We start from the raw sequence: 10,112 nt of genomic DNA, 5'->3' as shown, positions 1-10,112 counted from the left end.
AAAAAAAAAAAAAAAAAAAGAACAATATAATTTCCAACATGCATCTAGCTGGCATCTTAGTATTGCAGGTGGAGAGAACAGGCAGGGCTGAGAAAACCATGGAATGGCTGAGAATAGGGCAGCACTACCCAGAACATGTCATTCTAGATTTCAGAAGTCCAATAGCACCCAATCAAAGTAAATGAAAACAAATTTAGGTCAAAACCCATCAAAGTGGTTTTTCAGGACACTACTATCCAGAAGAGCAAAACACTTTGTCATAGTTTCAGGTTTGGTATTTTTGCAAGATGAACAATACAATAGAGGACACATTTTATAAGATTTTATACTGAATTACCCAATCATATACAGAGTGCAGGTAATCTGTCCACATACTAAAGACCAACGACTCCAGCTGAGGTCCTGAATCCTAATGTCTTGCATGAGTCCATTTGAAAACCTACAGTCCAAAACAATACCTCCCACAAGCCCTATTGGAGGCCTAGAGCCATGACAATGTCTCATTCAGGCTTGTTTCATGGATCTGCACTGGGTAGGCACAAAGGTCAGTGGTGGAAGTTAGGAAGTCTGCCAGGGGAATGAAGGATCTGTGCTAGAAGGCTGAAGGACCTGAAATGTAGCCAGGAAATAGCACTCAATAGCCAGAGTTCCCCTGAAAAGTATCATAGCCGTCCTCAGCAACAGTGAGGTCCTGAGCTCCTCCAAAGATGAGGAAACCCGAGTTCCCATCGGGAAAGCCAACCTGACAAGCTTCTCCATGAGCTGAGTAGTGCACCATCTTCCCCCTCCACAGCCAGGAAGCTATGCTCAAAGTGCAGAACAGAGCTCCCTGCAGCCGTTCTCAGTGACAAGGTCCCAAGCTCTTCCTCTGAGAACAGCCAAGTTCACCAGGAAATCCAGAATGACAAGGTCCCCCAGCAGAATAACCTGAGAGAACCAACAGCTTCCCACAGCTCCCCAACAGCTTTTCCAAACAGTTTCCTAATAGCCACCCATCAGCTTCTCTAGTTCTGCCTCTTCTGCTGCTGGCAACAATCCTCAGGTGGGCCTTCCACACCCAGCACCACGCTAGTTCAGTTCAGCTGGGTGTAACAAGTTGACCACCACTTGGGAATCCAGTAAATCAACTCCTGAGCAACTTGATAACCATACAAATTTTTCTAAACTAGTGTCTGATAGCATATTTGTGAAAAGTTAATATGTCTTTTTCCATTCACATTTACATTAATGCTACAATTATTGATTCACAATTTTTTTGCACTCATTCTTGTACCAAAAGCAAAATATTTAAAGGGTGACCAAAATTCAAGGTTAAAACACAATACTTTGTGGTTAATTAACCTGATTACAAACATATGTCTACAAACAACCTTTAAAAACTTGTTATGAGAACTATTACAAGGGCCGTCCTGATAGCTCAGGAGACTAAAGCGCCTGCTTAGGCAGAACGCAGTGATCAGGGTTTGATCCCAGCCTGCCTTGCTGGACCCACCCAAGGGCATGCTGAGAAGGCAATTGAGAATGGGCCTGGTGGCATGCACCTATAATCTCAGCACTTGGGAGGCTGAAAACAGGAGAATCACTATGTGTATTATCTACATAGTGAGACCCTGTAGACCCTTTCCTAAATACAGAAAAAGAAAAAGAAAAAAAAAAAGAACTATTACAATCACAGCCCTTTTTTCCCATTCATGTTGAAAATGCAAGGCAAAAATAAAACACAGGAATCTCCTACAATTCAAAACACCTGCATCTTCAGATGAAGGGCTTTAATTCTTTTTTTTTTTTTCATTGTTCTCTGTTCTTAACACCACTGTTCTCTATTCCATCCCTGCAATCCAAATCTCCATTAGAGCCTCTCTCCTAGCCAAATACTTTATATCATTCAATGGGCTCTTTGCTCTTATTTTCAAACATATATCTGGCCAAAATATCTCAACAGTAACAAGGCCACCTTCCCAATATTAGACTGTGTTGAAAATTTTTTTTTATCCACCTAGGAAATGTCTCTAAACACAAGCAAAATGCAGACCAAATTTCTGCCAAGGTACAATATATACTACCTGGGTTCAGCAGCCACTTCAGTCCTCACTAGAAACCTCCTGAGCTTCATATTAACTAGCAGCACTTCCATCAGTACTCTGACTTTCCAGTATCCAATCAAAGTTTCCAGTATAGTTTACAGCACACAAAGGCTGTCTCTTTGGCCAGTCATTCAAAACATTTCCAAATGAATTACAGAGGCTCTCAAGTCACATGGCCAGGCAACATCACAGCAAAACCCCCTCTCCCAGTACCAATTTTAGGATTTTACTAGAGAAACAGATATAACACAAGATGTACAAATGTATGAGAAATTACAAGATTGGTTTATGACACTCAGCCACAGAGTTGGATGAGGAAGCATGCAGAGGGTGTCTGCACACTGGAGACTAAAGGATACAGTCCAAGGTCTGGAGCTCACTGTGGAGTTTCATGCAAGTCCAGATCAGGAGGCCAGTGGGACTGCTGTGATGAATGGCTGATGAGTCTACATCAGAAGGCTGAAGGGTCTCAGGCAGAAACCAAAGAGTCTGTACCAGAAGGCAGGAGATGATGTCCCAGATGAAGGTGAAGACTGGAGATCCTCTGAAAAAATAGAACCCTCCATCCTTCCTCATTTCATTTTTATGTCCTCTAGGTGATGAGACACCCTTGGGGTGCTCCTCTACATGCTAGAGTGGCTCCTCTACACCCTAGGGTGTGGAATTGCTGAGCCCATTTAGTTAAGCTTCTGCACGCCTCAAGTTGATGCAATCGATCTACACACCCCAACAAAACACAACCTCAAGTTGATAAAAACAAGAAAGACAAGATAATTTGACTGAAATGGCATCTCAATGGCAACATGAAGTCAAGTGATGGATTAAGAAATACTTTCATGATTCTGAGAGAGATGAAGTGGAATTCTAAAATATCAAGATGAGATGTGGGGGACTTAGTGTAACACAACCCAGGAAACTACCGTCTGGGTGTGAGCAGGTGGGTAGACTGAATGACGGCAAAATAAAGACCTCATCAGACATGTAAGAGTAGAGTTTTCAAGAAGCAGATGGTCTTTAAAAGAAATTCTCACAGAGATTTTTTTGGAAGGAAGGGAAAGTATCAAAAACAGAAAAGCTGGGATGATAGAAACAAAAGAGCATAGAAAGTATTAGAATGCATAAAAGAAGGTGTTAAATATATGTATAGATTTGAGTGAGGTGCTGAGTACTTAAAACAATAATAGTAGTAATGTGTTATAAGACACACATTTCCTTTTCTTTCCTTTTTCAAGAAACAGCAGCATAAACATGACCACTACTTAACTTTGTCCCTAGAGATGGGTGGCACTATCGGGTGATAATTACATTAGTGTGCGAAGAAACATGCCTGTGTGATGCCATGGAGCCTCACTGAGGTGACCCCCTTCACTCTGGGATGAGTTTGTGAAAGAAAATTCAATTCCCATTATCTCCAAGTCATTGTTTTATTTATTTACATTTTTTTAGATACTGTGAAGCAAACCCAGGTGTGCTGTACCACTTAGTTGCATGTCCAGCCCTTTCATTTTTAGTTTTTTTTTTTTTATTTCTATTTTTTTAAAATCTTGACACCGGCTTTTGCTAAGTTACTGGGGTCAGCCTTGAACTTGTGACCCTCCTACCTCAGTCTCTAGCAAGGTTACAGACATGTGCCACCAACCCCTACAAGATAAAGTGTTATTGTTGGATTTAAACTTCACTAAATTTAAGTTTAATATTTGTATCTTAGGGCTGGGGAGATGTCTCAGTGGAATAAGCATTTCCCTGGCTAGCACAAGGGCCTGAGTTCAATCCCCAGTTCCACCAAAAAAAAAAAAAAATTGTATCTTAGACACTTAAGATTAATCATTCACTTTAGGCTTCTATCATTCTCTTGTAAGATATTTTAAAGAATGTCAGAAAACATGCACACTTAATAATATAAACTCAATTGTTTAAACCATGTGAAGATTATAAAGAGAAATAAATAAATGTTACACCATGATGGGAGAATTTCACAAAACTTTCTCAAGCATGCAAATAAAATTAATTAGGATATGAATAATACTACCGAATTAATGAGCTTTTACTAATGCAAATAGTTTGAATATTAGTACCAATGGTGAAATACATATACTGTTCTTCCATATGTGGACTATTCATGAAAAATTACCATGCATAGGCTTACAAAAGTCATATCAATACACTTCAAAGGATTTTAGTTTTTACAAACTATTTTATGTATAAAATTCAATTACCTTTAGAAATTAATAATAAAAATATGTTTAGTAAATCACTAAAAGCTTAGAAATTAGGAAACTCACTTCAAATAAGCATGTGGAATGTCAGAGACTGATTAGACTTACTGAGTCTGCCCTCTGTAGAGTCATATAACTAATTCTGCCTCATAGATTTTGAATAGAACCAAAATGTAGTTTTCAGGACAAAGCAGTTGAGGCCAGTTGGGCTTCTCTGCATATTTATTTTCTTTGATGATTTAGAGGGATGTAGTTAAAATGCAGGAGGCACAAAACAGACAAAGAATGGATTTTTGACTTTCCTCTTACAGAATAAAAGTTTCCTTACAGAACCACTCAACAGGAATATCATCATTAGACCCAGTAGTTAAAAAAGTTTGTCAGCTGCTGAATATCACTACCCATTATTAATGTTCCTAATTGTAGTTCTGTAAATACAAAACTATATCTGCCTTAACCATATAATCTCTCTTGCATAAGAATTTTGGTAGGTGCTAAGGATATAACTGCACCAAAGCTCTACACCAAAGGTCAGAGGACAGTGCTATACAAAATGACAAAGAGAAGGAGCAAAATGCAAACTCAGGCCCCGAGCCCACCCAGAACAAATGCAGGAGACATTAGCACAGAAGAAATTGGGAATCACACAGCGGAAATATCTAAATTATAGTGTCTGAAGTAAAGAAACAACTGCAGAAAGGAATAGCAGGAATCAGATTAGAAATAACCTCTGAAATAGACTCAAAGAGAATGCAAAAGTAAATGTATATTGACTTAAGCCACTATGACATTAGAGCTGCTCGTTATAGCAGATAGTGCAAACTTACCCTGACTACTCAAAGACTTGAGGGGTAGATTTCATGAAGTCATACTGAAGGCACCTCCGTTATCACTCCCTCATATCTTTGGTCATGTAGAACAAAATTCCCTCAAAATCTAGACAGGGTAGTAAATTCTTAACTAAAATGAGTGCATCCTATTGCATTGGGTAAGAAGCTTGTTTGATGGAGTCGGGCAATTGTAATCTTGAATGTTAACACCAATGCTTACTTTAGCTGTGACCTTGAGCAATGATTTCTGGCTTGTTTTTGTCTTGTTTTCTTCTTCTCACAGTCCTCGTTTCCTTTTCTGCAATATAGGTATAGTTCTTTCAGCTTTAAATACGTATTTCAGGATTAAATAAGAGAAAAAGTTACTATAGTATGGAGCCTTGCTCACAGCACTTACCATCATTAGTCTTAAAGCTATCTTATTTAAAAGCAATATACCTCCATTAGAACCAATAATAGAATGTCTCCTTGGCTGTTCTGCCCTCAGCCCTCCCCCAGTCCCTGCCTTTTCTATCCTGTTCACTTCCTGCTCCCTATGTGATTACTCAAGTCTAAGAGGCATAAAATGTATCACAGAGAGAGAATGGATGGAAAGTCACATTCACCCCCCAACACCAATATGACTCACAGCAGCACGATCCAAAGCTTCTAAAAATGCAGACCCAGCCTGTGAATTCAAACTCCATTTTGACTCCCGTTCTTTGATTAATGTGAAAGTTTCCTTCTTCCTTCCAAATAAACCTCTATTTTATGGGCAACTTTAGGTAGCAAATTTCTGCTCTTTGCAACCAAACATGTGGATTAGTATAACTTAGTCACACAGCTTGAACTTTTATTTTGTTTTCACTACAAAGTGGAAGATCCTTCATCTGCAGAACACCAAACTCGACAGGCAAACAGGTTGAACCCACTCAAGCTTGTCTGAGAACAGAGGAACACATTCAATTCTTATTTTACTGAATCAACATCATTGCCATTCTGAGACAAAGTGTGTGGTGCTCCCATGTGCAGAGCTGAGCCTGTGGGGACTTAGCAACTCCTTCAGAATCTTGCATGCTAAGTCAAGTCAACAACCTCCTGTTAGCAGTGTTTAGTCCATGTCACAAGATAATATAAACTCCTTCACCAGTCAAAACTTCATATGCATTGCTTTACATACAAATTAGAACATATAAAAATAAATAAATAAATAAATAAATAAATAAATAAAATTAGAAAATAATTCACTACTCTAATTATGAATAATCTATACTGAGGCAGACAGTGCTATGAAATGGAGAGAAGAATTTTAAAAATAAAAACTACAAATAAAGGTAAACAAGTATTTTTCTAGTTTCAGCCTTACCCAATGACTTGCTAATATTTTTATGAAAGCAAATGGGTTGGAAGCCCCTTTCAAGATTTCTTACAGAATCAGAAGCTTTGTCCAAAAGCAGCTATTACTTGTAGGCAAGTGTGACTGGGATCAAGGAATGTGTGGCTAGCCCTGACAAATTAAGTTCTTCCTACTAGGGAAACTAATGCTGAGTGAGAGTGTATAAATTTGTACACTGAATTTTAATGCCTTTTGCTTGAGGCCGATTGGAGTTACTGCATTTAATCACCTGTGATACAGTGGTGTGATTCACTGATTAATAAATCCTGGGGGAGAAAGCACTTTAGGAATGCCAGTTTCATTTAGGAAACTCCTTATCCTTCCTCTGTATAGTGAGGGGGAGGTCACATGAGGACAGAGCTCTAATCCTAGTGGATCTGTGAGGAAACAGGGTCACTGGCAGGATTAAACAGATTATGGGGGGGGTGCATGTGTCAAATGTTGGTTGGGTTCTGTACTACACCAGACAGAAGCCTACTAAAAGGTTGAAAATATCCCAAGTAAACCCATGTTGAGACTGCTGGACATTAAAACTAACCTCTGGGGCCAGCCAAATAGCTCAGTGAATTAAAGTACCTACAAGCAGGCATGGGGGCGGGGAGAGTCCATCCTTGGGCCTACCATGCTGGCTCCGCCCCTGGGGCACGCTGAGATAGCACTGGGACTGGGCATGGTTGCATGTGCCTGTAATCCCAGCTCGTGGGAGGCTGTAAGCAGGCAGATCACTGTGAGTCCGATCTGGTAGTGAGACTCTGAACACCCTGTAGACCCTTCCCTAAAATACATTTTTTAAAAAAACACCTAACCTCTGAGGAAAAGAAGAAACAAAATAAATAATCCTAGAGGAGTGTTGAGAGAAGGGTTGGAGAAGACTAGCGCTGCCCTAGACGAGGATGGAGAGGCCCATGGGCCTGACAACACACACACATGGCCTGCACCTCTCCTTCAGTCCCCATCTCCATCCAGTCCATTCTCAACTTGTATAAACCCTCCCATTTGCTGCTCCTCTTCCATGCAGCTGCAGAAATCGCATAGAAATGCTGGTGTCCATATAAATACTTCTCTGAATGCAGCCCCAGTAAATGACTTCAGATTGCCAGAAGGGCCCCTAACTAAAAAAGCTAAAGACTGGCAGTCTACATAAAGACCAGTCACTAGCTTGGCATACAAGGTCACCTGTGGACTTCCTGCCTCCCCTGGCACACTGCCTGCTGTCCCACTGTGTGTTCCAGCTACACAGGATGTTCCCCACCTCTGGGACGTGGACATGCAATTGCTACTCTCACAATGTTCATATGGAAAATTCCTACCATTATTTCATTGTCACGTTCCAAGAAGAAATCCTTGACACATGTTTGAGATGACTAGACAGAATTAGTGATTTCCCCTTCTGTGTCCCCACCGTGTAAATTTTTCACGTTTCTATGAAGTTATTATTGTCCAAATATCTATTTACATGTCAGTTTTCCTACCCAGGGATGAATGTTATAAGAGCCACAATTGTGTCCTAGTCATTTCTGCATGAAGCCTTCCTTTACAAAGTGGAATATGAAAACTCTACCTTCCTGAATGTACAACAAGATTTACATAGAACATCAGGGTTCTGCCTAAGTGACTCTTCTTGTGCTGCTGAGACAAAATACCTGACACCTAAAGTTAAAAGTTTATTTAGTTCACAGTCTGTAGAGGTTTCAGTCCTTCATCAGCTGACTCCAAGGCACGGTGGTGTGGCAGAGGGACATTGCAGAGGAAAAACGGCATGGTTGGAAGAAGGTAGTGAGGCAAACAAGGAACCTTCCCAGCCTTGTTCTGCCCCCCTTTGTATTTTATCCACGCTACCAGACCAATCAGTGGACTGATTTAATAATCACATACCCTTAATCCCAGCAGCACACACTAAATTCACCACCTCTGAAAAAGCCCCACTTATGACTTCTTGAGGCTTTGAAGAGGAACATCTAGACACAAGCCAATACAGGGTCTGGGTTTCATTTGTAAAGACTCAAGAATGCCAGGTTCTAAAACCCTTATCTATGATAATAAAGTTTCTGCTGTTAGAAAAGCACATAAGATGCCTTTGTTTTATTCACCTTTGGTATTTATATTCCAGAAGTGGAAGCAAAGCATTTCCTGGAGAAGGGAGGAAATTTGGAAATCACATAAACCTTATTTTGAAATTCAGCTGAGTCACTTTGAAAGTAGATGACGTTAGACCAGTTATTGCTAAGTAGTGTCTTGAGTCTCACCTGCCCTCTAAAGAAAGCCACCTGGGAAGCTTGTGAAAGCTTGTGAAAGATGAAGATAACAAATGTAAGGAAAGGGCCTTATCAAGCTAGTCATCAGCAAGTGCCAGGACTCACTCCCTGCCTCCTTCACTGCATCATTGAAATTAATATGCAAAATCACTCTGCAAGTTATGATAATAATTCCCAGTACCAAAAAGCATTCAATGTGATTGCATGAATTCATAGACACTGAGAAAAAGTTTGAATTAATTCAGAATATATATCTCCTCCAGATCATGAATGAAGATAAAAAGGAAACAACAGATTACACCTTTGAAAATTTTCTCATTAACTTGATTAAAAAGGTATATAATTTTTTGAGTTTACATTAACATTTTAACTAAATAATTGGATATGAAAAGTATATATTCCTGTTTTTAATAATTTTGCTTTCTTCTGGAAGATATCTTAAATAATTAAAATGCTATTGTACTTTCATTTCTATACATGAAGAACTAATTATAACAGGAATTTCTGTCCCATCATAAACATTTAGGAATGCCTGAGAAGTATTTGAAATGATTTTCATATCCTACCAAGAGTCTACACAGGAAATTGATTTCTGAGTAAAAGGGACAAATTAAATAAGCTCCATGATTGCCCTGAGGTTACTACCCGGGGTGTTCTTCAGGCTACAGTGCCAGGTTGGGGAACTCATCAATTCCTTCTGAGTTAGGGAAACAGATTACAGAAGCCAGGAGATTAGAGCAGCTGTATGTGCACAGCAAAGTCCTGAAGAGGAGGAGCTACTTAGAGAACTGGATACCAGAAGAGAGATTCCTTCTAGTCTTTGTCAGAGTACTGGCTCATGCACTTCATGAGGCTGCAGGAAGATCCACTGGAAACCTTCAAGAGCCAAGTAATTCCTAAAGTTCAATCAAAGTGGGGAAGAGTGATCATGTTAGGTGGCAAAGTGGGGAGATGTCATTAATAGTGAGACCTAAGCCAGAGACCTCACAAGTGGAGCTGAAGTGTCCCAATTTTAAGTCTACTCTTGCTCTAAAGCAAGTATCAAAAGGATGAAACTGATATCCTAATGTTCCAGAACATGCTGCAACATTGCTTTAAAAAATTTAACAAAACTTTGTACTCAACAAGGTAAAAGTCAATAGTCAGTGTCCCCTGAAAAATTACTAGGCTTGCAAAATTACACAAAAATAACCTCTATCTGGGAGGAATAATGTCAATCAATACAACTAAAGCTAGAAATGATAGAACTGATGGAATTATCAGACAAGATTGTTAAAACTAACTTATAAAATTGTAATATGCCCAAGTTGATCCAAGATAAATGCATGCACATTCACTGCATGAAAACAAAT

The 10,112-nt window shown here is 39.5% G+C and overlaps 1 pseudogene; it reads left to right on the top strand.

Annotated features, from left to right (window-relative positions):
* Positions 1-7,352: 7,352 nt before the first annotated feature.
* On the top strand, positions 7,353-7,467 carry LOC111818573 (annotated as a pseudogene).
* Positions 7,468-10,112: the final 2,645 nt, after the last annotated feature.

This window comes from Octodon degus, unplaced genomic scaffold, assembly GCF_000260255.1.
Source record: "Octodon degus isolate 3935 unplaced genomic scaffold, OctDeg1.0 scaffold00095, whole genome shotgun sequence".
NCBI lineage: Eukaryota > Metazoa > Chordata > Mammalia > Rodentia > Octodontidae > Octodon > Octodon degus.
Note: the sequence above shows the minus strand (reverse complement) of the source record. Positions and strands in the feature narration are given on the sequence as shown.